Here is a 22,729-nt window from a genome sequence, read left to right as displayed (position 1 = left end):
ATTTCCTCGAAACTCAATATTTTGGTCCTTGGCTGCAAGGTCTTGGCTGCCACGTGCATGACTAGGAAAGAAGAAGGAAACTGATGGAATGAGAGGGTGGAGGGTAACACGTGCAGCAATTAACTGAGCATTGGCTAACTAATAGTTTAATTAATCAATCAAATCCACTTCTCTTCACTTTATTGTTTTTTTTTCTTTTCCCTTTCCTTTTCTAATTCATCAATCTCAAGACACGATCCCGCGCACACGCATATGGGTAGTCATACTTTACTTCTTCATTACAATCAATGTTCTAAAACTCGGTCACCCAGGCCGCTAGGCTCTAGCCAGCTAGTGACCGCCTTGATTAATGGCTAGGAGTTGATGTTGGGCGGCTTGATATTGGGCACGCGCCTAGGCGGGTGAATAGGCACATGGGCGGTTGGGAGGAATGTGCTAGGCGGCGGTGGTCGGATTCATGGAGGTTAGACATGGATAGACGTGTAGAGAGGAGGTCTGGGAGTCAAGATGCTGAGATAGGTTTGGTGGGTAGATATGTGAGGAGGGTGGATGGCATAGCAGCTTTGAAGAGGTTTGAGGGGTTTCAAAGATGGGAGCTTTCTTGTTTCAATGGCAATAGCTTTTTGGGTATGAAACGGAGAGAAATGTGAGAATGAGAGAGGTGGGTTTGGGGTTGATGAAGAAGAAGAACAAGAAGAGGAGAGAGGAATATGGTGGGTTGGGTTCTATATATCCACGCAATGATACAGAAAAGAAGATAGAGATTGAGATTGGTTTTTTTATAAGGATAAAGACTGGGTTTCGAAAACACATAATGTGCTCTTGTTTTTTTTATTTCTTTTGTTTGGACAGTAGCTAGGTAATGTGCTCTACCGAGTACCGAGTTAGCTTTTTATTTTTTAATTTTTTTTTAATGTTTGGGTTATGTGAAAATGGTTTTTTTTTTTTTTTCATTTTATTACTCTCTCAGGTCTTTATAGTTTCTTATTTGTATAATTATATGCTATCAAAATAAAATTAAAATTAAAAAAATACAAAACCGCCTAGACGCTAGTCTTCTAGCCACCGCCCGACTAGAGCCTAGAGAATTTTAGAACATTGATTACAATTGTTCGTGGTTTACCAATGTTGACCACTTCATCATTTTTGCCGAAAACTCCAATTAGCTCTAATTTTGCACGACTTCTTTCGCAAACCACAACTCCGCTTATTTACTACAAAATAAATAAAAATGGATTAATTACATAATAATTGACTTGAGAATTAACGTATTTCTAGTGTCACTCATTAGACTACCGATGCATACAAGAATTTTCGAGAGGGGTTAAAAAGCAATAAAAAGAAGCTCAAAGAGTCAAATACGACTCATCTCCCATAAAAGCACGTGTGGTAATTCCACATTCAGGGGTGACCAAAGCCTCTCACACAATCACACACACACACACACACACTGCTACAAGTCGTCTAGCTCTCCTTAGCCCATCCCATTATCCACTTCCCATACCACTGGAAAACACCAACTCCAACTTTGAGCCCCTCAAAAGCCAAAAAATCCTCTTCACTCTCGACCCCTCTCTCTCTCTCTCTCTCTCTCTCTCTCTCTCTCTCTCTCTCTCTGTGGCTAGCGCCAGAGACCGAGACAACTCCTTGCTCCCATTTACGACACCATCTACGTCGTCATCTCCGATTGTGATTTCTGACGAGCTTGACCGGTTCTTATCTGACTTGAATTCCCACATCGAGACCAGCGCCTCCGAGAGCTTCTTGAACAAGGGTTTGTTGGCCGATACTAGCGCGAGCAGCAGCGATGGGGACGATGGGCTCGAGGTCGACTAAGATTGCGCCTGGGACGTGCTTGCATGTGCCGGTCTCGGAGAAGAAGGTGTGGAGGCGTCGTCGCTAAGCATCTAGCCGTCCGGCTGGAGAGAGAGAGAGAGAGAGAGAGAGAGAGAGAGAGAGAGAGAGAGAGAGAGAGAGAGAGAGAGAGAGAGAGAGAGAGAGAGAGAAATCGGTGAGGGGGAGGAGATAGGGATGAGTGTAATTTATTAATTAAAATGAGGGCAATACTGTCAATAGATGTTAGATTGAGTAAATGAGGTTAAAAAACTCTTAGTAGAGTAAGTAGGCAATTTTTAGGTTAAAATTGGGTAAGTGGTCACAGCCCCATTTAATTATACTATATACTAAAGGAAGGTTTTCCTTATGAATAGTGTTGTGTCTATTTTGCCCTTGGCCTTGTGTGCTTTTTACGGGATTGTCCCCTCCAGCTGTTTGCATCATGTGCTGCCGTGTGGGTTTGTAGCAGCTTCGTAAGAACAATATAATTTTCTCAGAAAGAGAGAGTGAGAGAGCAATTCTGCATTTAGGTCAATTGAGATCAGTCGAAGAGAGACAGTGTACAGCTTTTTACGGGATTGTCCCCTCCAGCTGTTTGCATCATGTGCTGCCGTGTTGGTTTGTAGCAGCTTCGTAAGAACAATATAATTTTCTCAGAAAGAGAGAGTGAGAGAGCAATTCTGCATTTAGGTCAATTGAGATCAGTCGAAGAGAGACAGTGTACAGCTTATCACATCCAAGGGGAGCAGATCTTTTCCATTTTAAGAGGTATTTGCTGGATTTTTTTTTTTTTTAATTTCATATAAATTACTGTAAAATTTCTGATTTGGTGTTTGGGTAATAAAGGCCTTTCTGATTGATTTGGGGAATTACCATCGATCACAGCCTTGCTCAGAAACTGGAGGATCCGAACCGGGATACAATTTCGATGATTCAGTTAAGGACCCAAGTTACAGCATTCTTGAAGAAATCCATGCCCAGTTCTCAAAGCTCTCTATCAATAGTACATCCAAGGCCCAGAGAGTGATATTGCACTTTTTTTTTTCTTTTTTTTTTTGTTAATGGGTTCTTTGATTTATGACTCTAAGCATAATAATCTATGGTTTAAGAGTTGGAAGTTCTGTGGGTATAGATATTGTGAAGGTTTTTTATTTTTATTTTTTTATCTTGAAGAAGACCTTGATGGGGAGTAGATGATTGCACTTGAGCTTAATCAGAATGATACCGAAAGCTATGAACATGTCCAGAAAATGATTCATGGTGAGCCTTGAAATGTTTACTTTTCAAAACAATGCATGCCAAGTTTTCTACTAAAGTCTATGTAGTACCCCGGAAATTCATTATTATTTTTCGAGAATTTTTTAGAATTTAATTAGTGGTTGTTGGACAATTTTGTGGTTCGTGGATGAAGCAGAAGTGTTTCGGACGAATTTTTATTCGAAAAGTATGGTTTTAGGGGGGGGGGGGGGGGGGGGGGGGTGCAAAGGTTGACTTTTTATACGTTGGGTTTCTCTAAAAACTTCATTCACAAAAGTCATAGAGCGCGTCGATACGAGTTCGTGGACATGCGGACATGGAAATCAGAGTTCGTATGAGGAAGTTATGATCGTCGGAAAAAGTTTCCATTTGGTATAAATTGGATTTTTCCTGAAATTATTTCATAATTCCAAATTTCCTTTTTTGGTCAGTTTCAGGAAAATTCCAGAAACCCACACTCTCTCTGCAGTTCGGCCGACCCGACCCGTACCCGCCTAACCCGACCCGAATTTTCTGGCAATCTCTGACGACAGCGCTTGCCCAAATCGATTCAGACTAGCGTCGCCTTCTTCCCTGTGGTGGTGACTTGCTCCGATTCTCGTCCACGGTGGCAGATCGAAGTCGAGAAAGCTTGGAGCTTCGGGATCCCACCTAATTTCCAACTCCGGTGACGGCAAGGCTTGAAACCAAGTTGGTTGATCTCAGAGAAGCCTCCTCCGTCGATCCGTGGTGGTGGCTTTGAAGGATTTTCACCGGAGCAAAGTCAACTCACGGTGAACAGTGTGTTTCGGCTTTGGACGGTGATAGGCAGCGATCTAGGCTGAGTTGGCTTGAACTCCAGGTATTAAAGTTGCTTTACTTGGTATTCTTGACATTTTGGACGGTTGGATTGATGTGGTTTTAAGTTTTGGCCGGCGGTGGTTGTGCAACCGCCTGTGGCGGCACTTTGGCTGTGTTCCGGCCATGTAAGGGACAATTTCTGGCTTTATATATCATCTACTCGTCGATACGAGCGTTTTGATATATAATACATAATTTTCAGAGATCAAATGAGTATGTTATGATTTTTACGGTTTCGAACAGTTCGATTATTCGATATGTGAGGATTCGAGCGTTCGATCGACTTGTGATTTTAACATATCGATCGTAGAAGTATTCCGAAGACTTTGGGTGGTCTCGGATGTGGTTTTGCCTCGATTGGCGTCACTTTTGTGGTTTTAGTTCAAAACAGGAGTTTCAAACTTTAATCACTTTGTGATTTTGTGATTCGTGCACTGAATCGAGACCGTATGTGTTTAGGTACTTGACAGAGTTGTATTGAGTGGATTGGGACAATTGTGCTTATCTTGGTTAGCGTGTGAAGACGCAGCGGGATTCAGAGGTGAGTAAATCTCACGATATTCGTTATGAGCATAATTACCATATTGTCTAGGAGTTATTAGGTTAACGATGACTATAGGTGGTATTAGTGGCATTCCTAAGTGGATGACTACATATATATTTACGTGAAATATATATATATATATATATATATATATATATATTGGTGGCTTCATTGTGATGTGAACAATAATTGAAATGAGTTCATTATTGCTCGAGAATGGTGAAATTGTGTATTGAGTTGTGATTGTAGAATTTCATATGTTGAGATACCATGGGTCTAGTATGACCATCTTAATTGAGATTTAAGATATGGTAGCTGGTGTAGGAATATTTGTGTAATGAATCGATGACATCAGTGTGATGAATCTTTGTGATGATTGTCGTGTATGGCTTGTGTAGGAATATCTGTGTGATGATCAGTTGGATGATCGCTATTTGTGTGACGACCGGGGAAATCTGTGTGATGATCAATAGGATGATGGCTATCTGTGTGATGACCGGTGAAATCTGTGTGATGATTAGTGTGATGACTGCTGATGATCAGTTGGATGATCACTATTTGTGTGATGACCGGCGAAATTTGTGTGATGATCAATAAGATGATGGCTATCTGTGTGATGACCAGTGAAATTTGTGTGATGATCAGTGTGATGACTGCTCTGTGGCAGAGTTGAATTGTTATTATGTTAACAACTATCGAGAGGACTGCTGTGATGGTCGGAGCTACCTACGGATGTTAGAGTGTTAGGTTATGATGAATACTATGACTTGAATTGCTTGTCTTAATGTAACCTCCTGAACTAAACTATACGCAGGGGTTACTATGAATTGTTTCACTTGTTTTGAATTGTGATTGCCTTGTTTTCTTCTTGATTTTATGATTGATGGTTTGATTAATCTTAAGGGCCATAGTGGTGACGATTGTGCTCTGTGGTGAGCTTAGGAGGGTGATTCATTATTTTCACCTTTGATGTCATGTTGATGACAGTTGATGACAAAGGCTTCTGGTGGGAAGGAAATGAGAGTGATCTTTGTGACTCGTCGTTGTGCGTCAAAAGATTTCCAAACATTACTTGAGGAGGTTTTGTTTGACTAGAATTTGTGTAATTGGATGCAAGGTTGAGAATCTGAGCATGTAGTTTTAGTCACGAGTTGACCTATGTAAGAATGTTATGGAAGGTTATGAAACAGATGGTTGTAGTTGTGAGTTATGTGCTTATTGTTGTTTAGATTGAGTAGACTTAAGAATGTGTTTCTGCTTTGTGGTTTGAGTTTACTCATACAAGCTTTCATAAGCTTACCGGGTTTGTTGTGTGGCAACCCGGTGCACTATTCGATTGTATAGGGGTTGATCCTGCAAGTCAAGGAAATCGTGGTTGAAGTTCAGACTTTCTAGCAGTTGATCGGATAAGAAGCTAATTTTGTGGCTTTACTGTTGTTAAGACTTCCGCTGTGTAGTAAGCTCTGAGGAGCGGTTTCTTATTATGTTGTTAACGCAATTTAATTCGCAAACTCTGTGTAATATAATATGTGACTCTAAAGAACGCATCTGTATTGACATTGTGGATTCGGGACATAGCTAGTTGCCTTGTTTAAAGGAAAATTTTCTTAGCTTTTTTGGTTGATGTCCAAACCATCACGTCCAGAGTCCTTGTGTTTGATTGATTTTGTTCCCTTTATTATGATTGAAATTCAGCGCGTGACAGTTTACCCTTTTGAGCAATTTCACAAAGAGAAGACAAGCTGCCTATTGCAGATAAATGTATTTATGTAAAACCACAAATTCTTTCATTCTCCGTTTTTCTTGATTATTTCTCTTATTAGAGAACACAAAAACACACACACAGAGAACATGCAGAACCTATTCTCTGCAATTCTCTCCCTCTCTTTCACTCTATCAACAACAGAAACACAAAGCTTAGCCAAGAACGAAAAGAGAGAGAAAAGATCCTATCTATCAACTTGAGAAAACAGATTACGTGAAACCCAAAAATTTAACTCATCACCAAAACCAGTTCTTTCAACCCGAATCGAATTTGACGAACTGTAAATCCAAAGAAAACCCAACAAAGAAACCCTAAATCGAAGAAAAACATACACAATCATGACATGTAGAAATGCAGCGTCAACATCAGAACAAAAATTACCCGCAAATCAATTGCAGCTGATGTTGCAAAAAGTCCTCAGATGCGAGTAAAAGGGCAGTTGCACAATTATCAGCAAACAGCGTTACAAGGAAGATGGAATCAGGCTCGTATTGACCAAACAAAACATAAAAGTCAACACTTGAAATCCGATGAAATACCGAAATCTTTACGGATTTGTGTTTATGATTTTTCAAAATCGAAAACCAAGAAAATTCATGAAAGAATCTATTTGATACTTTTAGTGTTCCATGAGTTCGATCAAATGGTTGAAGTTGTTAAGCATGTAATGGTGTAGCCTAGTGAAATGGACAAATGATTGTTGGTCCAATAGCCCGTGCCAGATACAGACATGTTTTGTGTTATTTATTTATTGGGTAAAATCCACAAATGATACCCAAACAATCACGAAATGCAATTTTTAGTACCCACAAATTTTTAGAGAATTTTGTGGTACCTCGACTATTCCTCCGTTACCCCAGTTGGTACTTTCGTCCAATTCCTCGTTAAATTAGCTAATGTGGCACATATTTGGTACACACGTAGACATCAGGGCATGGACAAAATTGTCTTTTTGCCCACACCACCCTTAAAATCTCTTTTTCCTCAACATTTGACTAAGAATTTAGAAAACTTTTGACTTGAAATTCCCTTTCTCATCTCATATCCATCGAGCATTCTTTCTTCTACTGATTGATCGACATAAAGAGATTCAAAGTGAGATCCAATTATCTTTTTTACTGAAAAAGCTCGCTAAGATGGTCATAGACGAGGACGAGTACTGGAGATATGAATTTAGAGTTTATAGGACCCCTGAACTTCATTGTGAGCGTCACTTTCTCATTCACTTTGTGGCCCCAAGATGGTTTATATATGTTTTCTATTTGTTGAAATTATTGATTTGTACAAGATTCGTTGGGTGTATTGATGACTAAACATAATTGGGGTGGAATTGGTTTGTTGTTGTTCTGGGTTTATTTAAATGCATCTAGTGGGAATGGGTCTTTGTTGTTTGTTTCTAGTTTGGCTCTATTGTAGTTTAATTTATGTTTGTTTGATGAAACTGATGGTGTCACTTTCTCATTCACTTTGTGGTCCCAAGATGATTTATATATGTTTTCTATTTGTTGAAATTATTGATTTGTACAAGATTCGTTGGGTGTATTGATCACTAAACATAATTAAGGTGGAATTGGTTTGTTGTTGTTCTGGGTCTATTTAAATGCATCTGGTGGGAATGAGTTTTTGTTGTTTGTTTCTAGTTTGGCTCTATAGTGGTTTAATTTATTTTTGTTTGATGAAACTGATGGTGGGAATGGTTGTGTTTGTCTTCACCCAATATTTAAAAAGACAGGAGGAAAAGGTGAAAGTCTGAAACTATGTCCCAGGCCCTTTTTTTTAACTAAGCCATCTTAGCTCCAGAGAATTCTTTCGTTTAACTTGCAAAAGAACCTGCCATATTGAATTTGCAAGGAAAGCCAGAGGAATTGGGGTCAGAACATAACTTGACATTTGTGTTTATTTTTAACTTCATATTCATATAAACGTGTGATTAATTATATTTTATATAAGTTGGCAGGGACAAAGTAGTGGAGTTCCTGAAAATGTAAGGGTGAATGTGGATAATCAAGGCACTAGTAATGTGAATGTGAGTGTTGAAAATAGGGGTGCCAATAATGTGAATGTACAAGTACAAACAATAGCAACACCGAATGTACGTAATTGTTAATATTGCCATTTATAATTGTTAATTGCTTATTGATTGACCAAATGCAATTGAATAAGAAATTGGTGTTGGTTAGGCCATTTGTAATTGTTAATTCCTTATTGATTAACCAGATGCAATCGAATAATGTTATATCAAATTGTGTTAGTTATGCCATTTGTTAATTGTTATATCAAATTGTGTGTTAGTTATGCTAGGCCAAGAAAGCACCAAAGGCATCAAGGGCACCTTCACCAAGAGTACTTAGGAGGGGAGGCCATATATTAGCATCTGTTGCCTCTTCTCAAAGGTCTAGTGGTACTGCCCCTGCATCATCTTCTCAAACAACATAGTCATCACATGCAATTAAAAGGGCAACTAGACAACCTGTTAAAAGGACAATATGGAAGAACTAATTTTGTGCTACCTCTATTATTTGCTTTTGGATCATCAAACATTTAAATGGTCAATGCGTGACCTTTGTTAATTATATCATGGTCAATCTGTGACTTTTTATTGATGTTATCATGGTCAATGTGACCTTTTGTTCCTAGATTATGGTCAATGTGTGACCTTTTGTTTGTTTTAGTTATTCTATATTATAAAGATTATTCAGAGTTTAATTATTGTAATGAATATTTTGATGTTTTGATGAAGTTGACAAGTTTAAGATTTACTGCATTAATTCATATATCATATTCAAAATACTTGTAAGCATAATACAATGAATCAATGTTAGAAGAAAACATATTATTAATCATTCATGTATTTAGGCTTAATTAAGCCTAGGTTCAAGATTTGGAGGAAAACATATTATGGTTTTGGAGGGAAATTTGGGATATTTTTAGGGGAAGGGATAGTAGTATGTTGGAGATACTGACATGGATGAATAAGATTGACTAGGTTGACTGTGCTGACTATTTTATCCCTGCAAATATGTGCCACATCAGCTAATTTAACGAGGAATTGGACGAAAGTACCAAATGGGGTAACGGAGGAATAGTCGAGGTATCACGATATTCTCTAAAAATTTGTGGGTACCAAAAATTACATTTCGTGATAGTTTGATTAGGTACCATTTGTGGATTTTACCCTTATTTATTTATTCTTTGTACTTGGCAAAATTTCAGTAAATCATGCATATTATTTGTTCTTTAGAATGTACTATTTGTTCTGGGTATTCCTGGTCCTCTACTAAAGAACAAATAGCATGCATGGTTTACTGAAATTTTATCAAGTTAATAAATAAATAAATAAAACAAAACATGTCTGTATCTGGAACGGGCTATTGGACCAACAATCATTTGTTCATTTCACTGTCCGTTTGTTCCAGAGCACGAGTTGAGTTATTGGCTAAGCAGAGCATGGGCATTGAAAAATATGGAAATTATTCTATGCACCGACGGTGTAAGTGACCCAACCCTTATAAAATAATCTCAACCCTTGATATTTATTATCAAGTTTATTTTTAATAAACAAAAACTGTACTTAATGCAATCTAACCATTTATTTATGTTGGTGCAAGTGCACGGCGGTGCTCTGAATCATCCCCTTGAAAAAATATAGACAAAACATGAAAGAGAGGGGGAAATGTTAATCATGAGTAGTGAACTGTTGGTCTAGACAGAAACTCATAATCATGAGTAGTGTTAAGGGACATTTTCGTCAATAAAAAATAAAGAATTTGGAAGCGTGTCTTGAATTAAGTTTCAACTACCACTAATTAAATACCATTAATTAAATTTTTACAAAACGGATAAAAAATTTGAATCTTTCATGTGAGCAATTTTTAAAGTTGATTAAAATTAGTGGAAAGGTCTGACAACGTGACCAAACTTTATTGCGGTGAATGCATACATGAATGTAGTTGGTGGTGAACGCATGCAAAAGAATGCAAAAAAATCCTAGTCTAGCAGAACGGACCTCACGCGTCTAGTGACCAAACTTCTACCGTTCATGCTCTGTCCGGCGACACGCCTTCTAGGCGTTGTTGTAAGACAAGCTTGAGGGTTCGACAAAATCAACAACAAGGCCAATTGGTGTGGACAAGATCTAGAATGGGTTGGTATATTAGAGGATTGGTTTTCCCTAGATCGTCTTTAACCTCGTATGTGTGGCAGTCTAGAAATCGCAGACGGAGGTGTGAGATGCTGGGAAATTGGCGATCGAGCAGTGGTAGCACGGGTTTGTTCGTGGGCCTAGGAGGACAGCAGCTAATACGGTTGAGTTTGGGTGCGTGTGCATCTAGGATTGGGATAAGAGCATCAGATTGGTCAACGGTCTCTCAACGGGATCGGTTTAGACTTAGATATGGTCTGGTCTATTTGGTTGATTGATCCTATGCAACAGTGGTGGCTTGTCGCCGGCAGGTTGACTGTGTCGTGGTGGGGGTGGTGGCGCAAATCAGGTGGGAGTCGTGGCCTTGGATCATCACAGGCTTGTGGTACTGGTAATGTGATGCCCCAGAAATTTGTATTTATTTTCCGAGGATTTTTCAGAAATCTAAATTATGGTTATTGGACGGTTTCGTGGCTCGTGGATGGAGCGGAAGTGTTTCGGACGAATTTCTATTCGGAAAGTGTGACTTTAGGGGTGGCGCAAGGTTGAGTTTTTATTCGTTGGGATTCTCTGAAAACTTCCTTCACGAAAGTTGTAGAGCGCGTCGATACGAGTTCGTGGACATGTGGAATGCAAGAATCGGAGTTTGTATGAGAAAGTTATGAGCGTTTGAAGTTTTTGGAAAGTTCTATAAATAGGAGTTTCCATTTTCGGAAACTTACTATTTCCATTTTTACTTTTACCATTTCCGGAAATCAGAAATCCTCCGTTCTCTCTCATCACCCGCGCTCGACCCGACCCGAACCCGGTGATCCGACCCGGTTGTTCCGGCGAGCTACGGCCATCTCCGGCGACGAGACTTTCCAGATCAGTTCGACTCCTCCGTGCGCTCCTCCCTGTGGTGTCCTCTAGTGCCGATTCTCAGTGGTGGCGGCGGTAGAAGGCGGTGCAGGTTGGTGTTTTTGGACCCGGTCGGAAATCCTTGTTCCGACGTCGGCGAGGCTTTGAGTTTTCTTGGTTGAGCTCAGAGCAGCCTCCTTGATCGATCCTTGGTGGTTGTTTGGATCGATTCACGTGAAACTTTGATCAACTCAGATTGGATTACTGTTCACGGCTTGTGAGGTAGTTTTCGACCCTTTTTGCTTGTTTTCTGACTTCGAGCTAGTTAGGAAAGTTCACAAGCATGCTTAGATGAAGAACTTTGATGTTGGGAGTTTTGTGAAATATTGAATTTTGGCCACTTAAGGAACTGTTTTTGGTATTATATATGTTCTACTCGTTGATACGAGCGTTTCGATATATAATATGCAAATTTTGGAGTTCGTTTGGAATTGTTATGATTTTTGCAGTTTCATATCGGTGAAATTATTCGTTCCGTGAGGATTCGAGCGTCCGATCGACTTGTGGTTTGGTCACATCGATCGTAGGTGTATTCTGGAGACATTGGGTGGTCTCGGATGTGGTTTCGCCTCGATTGGCGTCACTTTGGGAATTTTGGTTCGATTTAGGGTTTCGAACGTTATTCCTTGTGTTTCATTTACTGAATCAAGGCTGTACTTTTCTTAGGTGCTTGACAGAGTGCATTCTGTAAGTAGTCTAGTGGTGTGAAGACGCAGCGGGAATTTCGAGGTGAGTAATCTCATGAAGTTCATTCACGAACGGGCTTACCTTTATCGTTTTGAGAGTTATTTAGATAACTGCAAACTATAGTTGGTATTAGTAGGCATTCCTGAGCGGATGACTACATATATATATATATTTACGTGAAATATATATGTTTTGGTGGTTTGTGGATTTTGAAACAATATGCATGAAATGATGCTTTTTATTGTTTTGGGTTGTGGCTTTTGGAAAACAAATGATTGTGGAAATGTTGATTTCAATTTGTTTTGAAAAGATTTGAGATTTGTGTATTTGAGGAACATTTTAGTTCGCGGGTAGTTAATTTAAATGTGGGTCTTGTCCCGGGAGTAATTGATAGGGATCAATTACGGGGAATCTTTTATTTTAGATTCGTGTAACATTTTGGGTCCACTGTGACTCCTTTAATGTTTTGGTATTTATACCGCGGGTCCAAAGACTTACGAGTTGAGGATCATGGGTGGGAAAATAGGGACTTCACGCCTTTGGCCGGGTTAGTGAATACGATCAGTTAGAGCTCTAGTCTGTCCGACGTGCTTTGTTTATTGATTTAAACGTGATTCGAGTGAGTTTATCTCGTGCTTTGTTTATTGATTTAAACGTGATTTGAGTGAGTTTATCTCGTACTTTGTTTATTGATTTAAACGTGATTTGAGTGAGTTTATCTCGCGCTTTGTTTATTGATTTAAACATGATTTGTGTGGGTTTATCCCATGCTTTGTTTCTTGATTGAAACGTGCTTTGTTTATTAATTTAAACGTGATTTGAGTGAGTTTATCTCGTGCTTTGTTTATTGATTTAAACGTGATTTGAGTGAGTTTATCTCGTGCTTTGTTTATTGATTTAAACGTGATTCGTGTGAGTTATTCTCGTGATTCGTGTGAGTTGTGTGTGGTTTGAGTTACTCATATGGGCTTGCAAAAGCTTACCGGGTTTGTTGTGTGGCAACCCGGTGCACCATTCAAACGGTGTAGGGGAAAATCCTGCAGGTCAGGGTAATCGTGGATGAAATTGAGGCAGCGAGCTAGCAGCTTTACGGTAGGAAGCCAATTTTGTGACTTTACCGTTATTAAGACTTCCGCTTATAGTGAGCTCTGAGGAGCATTTACGTTTTATTTTGTTGTTGACAATTTAATTCGTAAGCTTGTGTAATATATAATTCTATGGAGCGAGTGTATATTAACTTTGAGGGTTCAGGGCATCAATATGTGTGTAAGTTAAAGGGAAAAAGATTTCAGGTATTTTGTATTGATGACTGAACGTTCACGCATGTATAATTATGGGATTATATATATCGATTTTCATGTGTGTAAAATCAAGGGCGTGACAGGTAACCCTATGGGTGGGCCTGGTCCTGGGCCATGTCTTTAGGCCTTTGCTGGGTTGATTTAATTTGATGTGTTCTAATTTATTGCTTTTATTTAGTTATTATTGGCTTTATGCCTTCAATAAATTTTTACCGATTCTTGGTAAAGTTAGGTGGGCTTGGTCCCGGTCTTTACACTTTGAGTGCCCTATCTGCTCTAGGTAGGTTGCGAGTTCTTTGCATTGTTAAGTGGTTGCAGCCTCCTAGTGGCATGATGAAACTGAGTGTCACCGGATTTATTTTTCGGTGGCAACATAATCGGAAAGCTAATAGTAATAGCAACTTAAGGCTCTGCATGAGCAATATCTTTCCGATATGTCACCACAATTGTAAAGCGAATAGAGTAGCTAGTAGATCGAGCACTCTTCGCTAATTGGTGCTTGTTAGATTACATGTTTCTAGTCGAGACTCCTGTTATTATCTCGGGAAGTTCTCTTAAGGCTTATTATAATTTGGGGTTCAGGCAAAATGTCTCCCCCCCCCCCCCTCCCTTCCTCCTAGTGGCATGATGAAACTGAGTGTCACCGGATTTATTTTTCTGTGGCAACATAGTGGGAAAGCTGATAGTAACAGCAACTTATGGCTCTGCGTGAGCAATATCTTTTCGGTATGTCACCACAATTGTAAAGTGAATAAAGTAGCTAGTAGAGCACTCTTCGCTAATTGGTGCTTGTTAGAGTACATGTTTTTAGTCGAGGCTCCTGTTATTATCTCAGGAAGTTCTCTTATGGCTTATTATAATTTAGGGTTCAGGCAAAATGTCTCCCCCCTCCCCCCTCCCACATGTATTCTGCAATTTCATTAATGGTCATGGCTTGAGGGCAGCCGTACTATCCCTTCCTCAAAAAAATGTAGTTGGCGGTGACGTTTGAATTGATTTCCAAATACCATTATTTGAAATTGCTATAGAACAAATCAACAGTTTGCAACTTCCATGTGAGTAATTTTTAACGTTGATTGATCTAGTGGTCATGCTTGACAGTAGACCTGTAAATGGATCGGATCGACCTAAATCCAAACACGTTTGCTTAAAAAAAATTTGATCCAAACCCGCTCCGTTAACCCGACGGATCATTGATAGCTCAATCCAAATCCATATCCGCTGGATTAACGGATACCCGATCCGCTGTTTATAATTTCAAATAAATAGTAATATTAAATTTATATCATGATACCTCATAAAATATTAATAAAATTATAAACAACATGAAAAGTATAATCAAAAGTAGAATTACATTATAAAATTCTTACTGCTTTTTGGAATCTTGGGTGATGGACTGTTCCTTAAATTTCTGCAAAAAATTTGTATTAGAAATTCTTCATATTTTATATTTTATATTTTTAAAAAATAATAATATATTAATAAAAAATAATATTTTATTATTACTAAAACTGGGCGGATCATTAACGGATCGGATCGACCTAAATCTGTATTTGATCCCTTAAATAAACGGGTTAATGAATTCGGATCATTAACGGATCAACGGATCAAAATTTTCGATCCAAACCCGTCCAATAGCCACGGATTTAGAGTTGATCCAGACTCAAATCCGGTCAATTTACATGTCTACTTGACAGGGTGAGCAGTTTTTAGTGTGTAGAATGCAAGCATATATTAGACGGTGACGTGTCAAATTGAATTTTAAATACCACTAATTAAATACCTTTTATTGGAAATTTACAAAAAAAAGGTAAAAGTTCTCATCATCTTCTACTTGTTATCAGCGTTCTCTCCCATGCCACTCATTAATTTCTATTGCTTCTAGGTGTTTCTCCATCTTCCTCTCATGCCTGCAGCTTGAGATTACGCCAAGTTTCATCACTACACAACGATTTGAACATATATATTTGTTAATTTAATTTAATTTAATTGGGAAGCTAAATTGACCCCTTTTTCTTTTGATAAGCACATGGCTATATGTATAAAAGCACTCGTGCAAAAACAAAGAAAGAGGTGTGGTTTGCTTAACAGGGAGCCAATTTCACTCCCCTAGCTAATAGCAAAACTCTAGTGCTGGTAATTAGTCATCACGATTTCGATGCTGCTATCGATCATAATAGATAAATACCAAGTTCTTCACCTCATTGAGGTTTGAGGGGCTCCTCTTCTTGGCACTTGTGCTTCTACTTTTAACTTGAACACTTGGAGGCATGATTACATAACCTAGTTTTTAGAGGAAGGGGAGAAAAGGTAGCATGGCCAACACGAAGACCATAATTCAATCAAACTTTTGTAGCATGGCCAACACGAAGACCGTAATTCAATCGACCATAATTCATCCTTGTATAGTTTATAGATGGAGATGTAGTCTTTTATTATTGCAGCCACAATTGCTAGTATCATATACCAATTGGTGAAGCGGAGATTTGGGCCAAAAACCGAGAAGGTTTTTCATCTCGGGCCTGCAAAATTGCTGGTGTTGGGATTCATTTGGGCCCTCGACCCCATCGAGACCTGGCCTCTTTATGCGACAAGTATGGGCCGTTGGTCTACCTATGACTTGGGAGCATTGATGCCATCACCACCAACGGCCTTGACGTCATATGTGAAATACTTCTTTGACATGATGACGTCTTTGCATCACGGCCGCAAACTTTGGCCGTGGTGCATTTGGCCTATGGTTGTGGCGAGGTTGTGCTTGCTCCATTGGGCCCAAAATGGAAGCGAATGAGGCGAATATGATGGAAAACTTGCTAACAACAAAACGCCTCGAGTCTTTTGCCAAACACCGAGTCGATGAAGCTTAACACCTCATACAAGATGTTTGGGCCACGGCACAGACGGGGAAGGTCGTGAACTTAAAGGGAAGTGTTGGGTGGGTGGTCCATGAACAATGCGACTAGGATGTTGCTTGGGAAACAATATTTTGGGGCCGGGTCGGTAGGTCCACAAGAGGCCATGGAGTTCACGCACATAACCCATGATTTATTTTGGCTGTAGGGATTGATATATTTGGGAGATTACTTGCCAATTTGGAGGTGGGTGGATCCTTACGGTTGTGAGAAGAAAATGAGGGAAGTGGAGAAAAGGGTAGATGATTTTCATACCAAGATTGTTGAAGAGCATAGGAGGGTAAGGGAGGAGAAGAGCAAGCCAACTGGAGGAGAGGAAGATGGGGCAGAAATGGACTTTGTGGATATTTTGTTGTCTTTGCCAGGTGAGGATGGGAAAAAGCATATGGAGGATGTGGAAATCAAAGCTCTAATACAGGCAAGCCTTTGCATAATTTCGATCTAGTTTTAATTTTTTTTTTTAAACTTTATAGGAAAATTATTATAGAAAGCCTGTGAATGAGATGATGATGTACGTGTCTATTAAGAATGAGGGTCTTACTACTTTTATTTTGGATTGCGTGTAGAAAAGTGATAGGACCCGCCTCAGATTTTAACCCGAAATCCGAAGTAGCCATGCGGGGCCCACTTTAGAAGAAATTATACCAAAAATTTGGCGGAACTTCCCCTAAAAGTAGGCTACCCAAAACCTGTAGGAAAACATTTACACTTCTAAATCAATTCATCCTTATGCTCCTGGAGCCACCCTGCTCTCCAAAACAACATCATCCCAATTCACATAACACAAATCACAACTTAAATAACATTAATTCCTTAGGTGATCAGAGCAATTCTAATAGCAAGGGTAGTCAAGGAAAACCTAAAACAAAGAAAAACGCGGAAGCCATGCTGTTGACTATGCCTCAACTCCAATGTACACCCGACCTCAACTAATTTCGCCTGCAAACTGGGCATTTGAAACCGAAGGGCCCATGGGAAAGTAATTGAAAAACACGTTAGAGTGAGTGGACAAAAATAAACAAATAAATGAATAATTTTAAAGAAAAGAAGCTGTATTACTTTCCCACGAATTTAAATTCATAAAACTTCGATGCATGCAACGTTTATAAAACGTATGTGTTTAAAACTCGGAGTCTCGTGAAAACATACCAGTCCCCGCTGGCTAAAAGAATCGGACTAGCCCCGCTAGTCAAGTAACCAATAAAAGGATATGGGGAAGAGATGTCACCATACGGGTAAATGAGCCCCTTAGGCTCTACCTACCCTCGACTGCCACTCACACATAGATTGTGTGAGGAGAAGAACTAATAACCTCGACTGCCACCCACGTGAGGAGGAGAATGAGCTACCTCAACTGCCACTCACAAACACAAAGTAAGTGAGGAGGAGACCTAATCAAATGACCCGAGTATGGTGAGGAAAAATAATCGAAAACCAGCAAATCCATAAGGCTTCCCCACATTGCTCACGAGAAAATACATATATTCCAGTGACGTGACCCCGCATGCCAAAATATTCTCGAAAACATAATCAAATAGGCAAGAATCCTTCCGAAAACCTCAAGTACGATAATATGGTAGAAAAAAAAATCTCAAAATCGCCAAATAAGATGTAATAAAAATTTCTGGAATTCTCCTCGGAAAAATCTTCATCGATCATCACATAACTCACAAATTCATTTCCCAACTCATACTCGAGATGGATTAATCAATTTCCAAAAAATCAAATCATACTCCCGAAAAATAAATTTTAAATCCAAATCCGAGTATAATAAAATTAAATTCCGAAACTCATATGGAAAAACAATGCCCAAAAGTATAGTCCAAAGCCAAATATTATACTTAATAAATAGAACGATAAATAATTAAATAAACCAATCATCATTTCGGAAAAATAAATGCATGCATCATTCTTTGAAAACAAAAGTCCACTCACAGTACTATTTAGGCTATCACGCGTACGAGTTTCTTCGTCGAGCAATAGCTCGGTACGTCGCCCTGTACATAAATATAATTCATGAATAACGGTTCGGCAATTAAATATGATTCTAATAACTTATCCTCCTAATCAAACTTCCAATTTCTTTTCCAATTTAATCCAACTTCACCCCTAATACCAACTCATTAGTTTAAAGGTTCTAGGGCAGAACCGAGAGAAATCCGACAGTCGGATTCTCGTAATTCAATGATCGACATTCCAAACCTCGGAATTACACAATCGATACAAACCTCCTTCAATTTCCACCAAACTTCACATACAAGCTCCACAATATTTATAGGATTTAATTGGGCTAAAACAGGAATTAAAAACCTACCCTACTCGCCTCCACGCGCCACCAACAGTGGCAGCGCGTGGGCCCCACGCGCCGGTGGCCACCAAATTTTGACAGCACCACCTACTCAACAGACCCAACAATTTTCTCAACTACAACACATTCCAATTTTACCTTGAAGTAGTCGAATCCGGCCGGTGAAGAAAAACCCAGAAAACTCAAGAACCCTAGAAATTGCAATCGTTAATTCGACCTCCACACTGCAAATTGAAATGAAAGACCTTAGGGGAAATGATCTTTGGCAAAAACCGAACCTTCGACGCCGGTTTGGTGACCGGAGATGGCCGGAATCGCCGGAAATCGACGAAAACCCCAAACTGCAGCTATGAAGAACTTTGCTTCGATCCAAGATTCCTCGGCCAAATCACCACAATCATAAGGCCACTAGGGTGCAGAGAGGAGGGAGGCACTCCTGTGGTGGCCGGCTGCACGCCGGAAGACGTGGAAATCGAAAGAAGGAGGAAGAACCCGAAAGGGAAGGAAGAAAAGTCGGGGGAGAAGAGAGAGGGAAGGAGTGGGTTTTCGGTTTTGGAAACCTACCTCAGTAAATTTCCTTATTTAACTAAATTTTTACCATGAATAGTAACTTTCGTATTTCACTCATAGCTTTCACATACGAACTCCAATTTTTACGTACCGCACGTCCACGGACTCGGTTTAACGTCCTTTACAACTTCCATGAAGGAAACTTTATCAAATTTTGACGCGAACAAAAAGTCAACTTTCAGGGCCACTAAAAGTATCGAAACAGAGTAAAAAGTGAAAGTAATTGTCGTTTATCGTCCAATAGACTAGTAAACCGTTAAATTTAGGTTCAGGACGTAACAAAAAGAGTTATTCAATATTCAATTTTTATTCTCACTCTGCGTATCCCATAATGTTAGTGAAATTTAAACCCGTAACATCCACGATGCCTGTTATTTTAAATAACCAATAGGCCACAGCTAACCGATCGAGCACATTAAATTAAAATTAGAGTATCATTATCGTATTCTATTGTGGTATACAAAATTCCAGAATAAGCTACTTTTCTTCACTATTTTGTTGTGGGTGGTTCTAGTTAAACCTCCTCATTTACTATTTGGACATCTTCTTCAATATTTCTCCCTTAATCTTCCACTTTTGTCCCTTTTTTTAATATTTTATTCTTGTCGATCTCCACACCACTTCTCTGGTTCTGGCTATATCCTGCGATTACATCTGTTGCCTTAGCTACATCCTTATAGCCTATTGTTTAATCGTGTGGAGGAAGGACATATAGTGCTATATTCCAAGAATCCAAGTTTAGATATTTAATTCATGCTTTGGGTATGAAGTTCAATGGGAGTATGATTTTTTTTCGAAACTCAATTGCAATGGATTAATGACTAATTGTCTAAATGAAGGGAATTCCTCAAATTTGAATGGAGGCAGAGATAAAGAGAAAAACTTGGACGAGATCATGGACCTCAATAAGAAGCTTGGTTCTTAAGGCTGAAACTTTCAAGAACGGTGCAAACGCAGGGGAAGAGTTATCAGCCACATATATATCAAATTACTAATCAATAATTAAATTCTAACAATTGGGGGTTGATTATGAATATATAACAATAGACATACCAATAATTTGATAGCTAATAAGAAATCCTGGTGAGAGAAAGAGTGAGGGAGAAGAAGATGGAGACAGAATTGGTTGTGGTTTTTTCATATTTTTTTGTTATTTAGTTTTCAATAGGGGTAAATTAGGAATTAAATTTTTACAAAAATTAGTGGAGGTCCATATATCAAATCTGGAGGTCTGAATAGAATCACCATTTTTTTTTTTTTTTGAATAAAGGGTGGTGCGGCTGCCCTCAAACCTTCTTTAATGAAACTGTCGAATACAAGGGGGGGGGGGGACAATGAACCAAAACCCCTGATTACAATATGCACCTAGAGAACATCCTGAAATACTATCATGAGTCTCTACTAAACAACTGTATTCAACAAAGCACCAACTAGCAAAGAGCGTCCTTTTGTTGTTGATTAAAATCAAAAACATACTAATTTGTGTATAATTTTAGTTGCCAATTCCTTAAATTATGGATTTATGAGTTTCAGGATATGATAGCTGCAACCACAGACACTTCTGCTGTGACCAACGAATGAGCAATGGCCGAGGTGATCAAGCATCCACGTGTCCTCCGTAAGATCCAAGAAGAGCTCGATTCAGTCGTGGGTCAACATAGAATGGTCAACGAATCAGACCTACCCCATCTTAACTATCTACACTGTGTCGTACGCGAAACCTTCCGCATGCATCCGGCGGACCCTTCCTCTAATTCTGTCGAAGAGAAGACGATAAAAAAGGTTGTGTGTGAGGAGGAAAATGACTAAAATGGGCCTGTGATTTGGTGTGTGTAGTGCTGCAAGCAAGGACTAAAAAATCAAAAGTTTCGGCGATATTTCGTCGAAATTTTCATTTTTTTGGGGTGTCGATATTTCCGTAACCATCCAAGTATATTTCGACGGATATTTTGGAAATTTCTGGAAATTTCCGAAATATCGAGAAATTGATGATATTTTGAGAAATTTTGGGTAATTTCCGTGACCATCCAAGTATATTTCGACGGATATTTTGGAAATTTCTCGAAATTTCTGGAAATATCGAGAAATTGGTGATATTTTGCGAAATTTTGGGTAATTTCTAGAACCTTCCGACTCTTCCCACCCTTTCTCACATCAGTCACATGCAAAATCACCACCACTCTACCACCCTTTCTCACATCAGTCACATGCAACATCAACATCATGTGGCTGACATATAGTTGGCCAAAAATTCCATTAAAAAAAATCAACAAAGTCACCAAGGCTCAAACCTTGGTCACTTCATTGCTCTTTGAGCAAGAGCCTTAGCCAACTGCAGTGCACCTACACTTGTGTTATCATTGCAACATTCTAATATATATTCATTTTGCATACGAATCTGAAAACTTAGGTAAATGTTCAATCAATAACTAACATAGAACAATCAATTATATTTTGAATTTTGTACCTCATAAGTCTTCTACATGATTATAAGTTACTCATGTAATTGAAGGTGTAATGATATGTACAAAGAATGTATACAATATGTAATAGTCTAGCCTCCCGTTGGGTTTTCGGCCATCAAAAAAAAAAAATTAGATGTTTATTTCTAAAATTTTCAGAGTTATAGGCGATTCAGTATTTACCATTTCATCTTAAATTATTACAAATTACTATATAACAAATGTATATAATATGTAATAGCCTAGCCTCCCATTGGGTTTTCGGCCATCAAAAAAAAAAAATTAGATGTTTATTTCTAAAATTTTCAGAGTTATAGGCGATTCAATATTTACCATTTCATCTTAAATTATTACAAATTACTATATAACAATGTTTATTAAGGTTTTCTTTTCATACATAGTAGACAATTGATTAAATAAACAAATCTAAAAGTTTTACTTAATATTTCCATGTTTTTCTTCAAATTTCCATCATTTTTCTTGATTATTTACCGAAATCAATATATCTTCGATATTTCCGTCGAAATTTCCGTTTCTGGGACCATTGAAATTTCCTCGAAACTCAATATTTTGGTCCTTGGCTGCAAGGTCTTGGCTGCCACGTGCATGACTAGGAAAGAAGAAGGAAACTGATGGAATGAGAGGGTGGAGGGTAACACGTGCAGCAATTAATTGAGCATTGGCTAACTAATAGTTTAATTAATCAATCAAATCCACTTCTCTTCACTTTATTGTTTTTTTTTCTTTTCCCTTTCCTTTTCTAATTCATCAATCTCAAGACACGATCCCGCGCACACGCATATGGGTAGTCATACTTTACTTCTTCATTACAATCAATGTTCTAAAACTCGGTCACCCAGGCCGCTAGGCTCTAGCCAGCTAGTGACCGCCTTGATTAATGGCTAGGAGTTGATGTTGGGCGGCTTGATATTGGGCACGCGCCTAGGCGGGTGAATAGGCACATGGGCGGTTGGGAGGAATGTGCTAGGCGGCGGTGGTCGGATTCATGGAGGTTAGACATGGATAGACGTGTAGAGAGGAGGTCTGGGAGTCAAGATGCTGAGATAGGTTTGGTGGGTAGATATGTGAGGAGGGTGGATGGCATAGCAGCTTTGAAGAGGTTTGAGGGGTTTCAAAGATGGGAGCTTTCTTGTTTCAATGGCAATAGCTTTTTGGGTATGAAACGGAGAGAAATGTGAGAATGAG

General features: G+C 39.0%; 1 pseudogene; it reads left to right on the top strand.

Moving 5' to 3' along the window:
- Nucleotides 1-1,807: 1,807 nt before the first annotated feature.
- Nucleotides 1,808-20,870, top strand: LOC112169347 (annotated as a pseudogene).
- The last annotated feature ends 1,859 nt before the right edge of the window (nucleotides 20,871-22,729 follow it).

This window comes from Rosa chinensis, chromosome 1, assembly GCF_002994745.2.
Source record: "Rosa chinensis cultivar Old Blush chromosome 1, RchiOBHm-V2, whole genome shotgun sequence".
Classification (NCBI taxonomy): Eukaryota; Viridiplantae; Streptophyta; class Magnoliopsida; order Rosales; family Rosaceae; genus Rosa; species Rosa chinensis.
The sequence above is the reverse complement of the archived record's forward strand: the minus strand, read 5'-3'. Positions and strand labels throughout refer to the sequence as shown.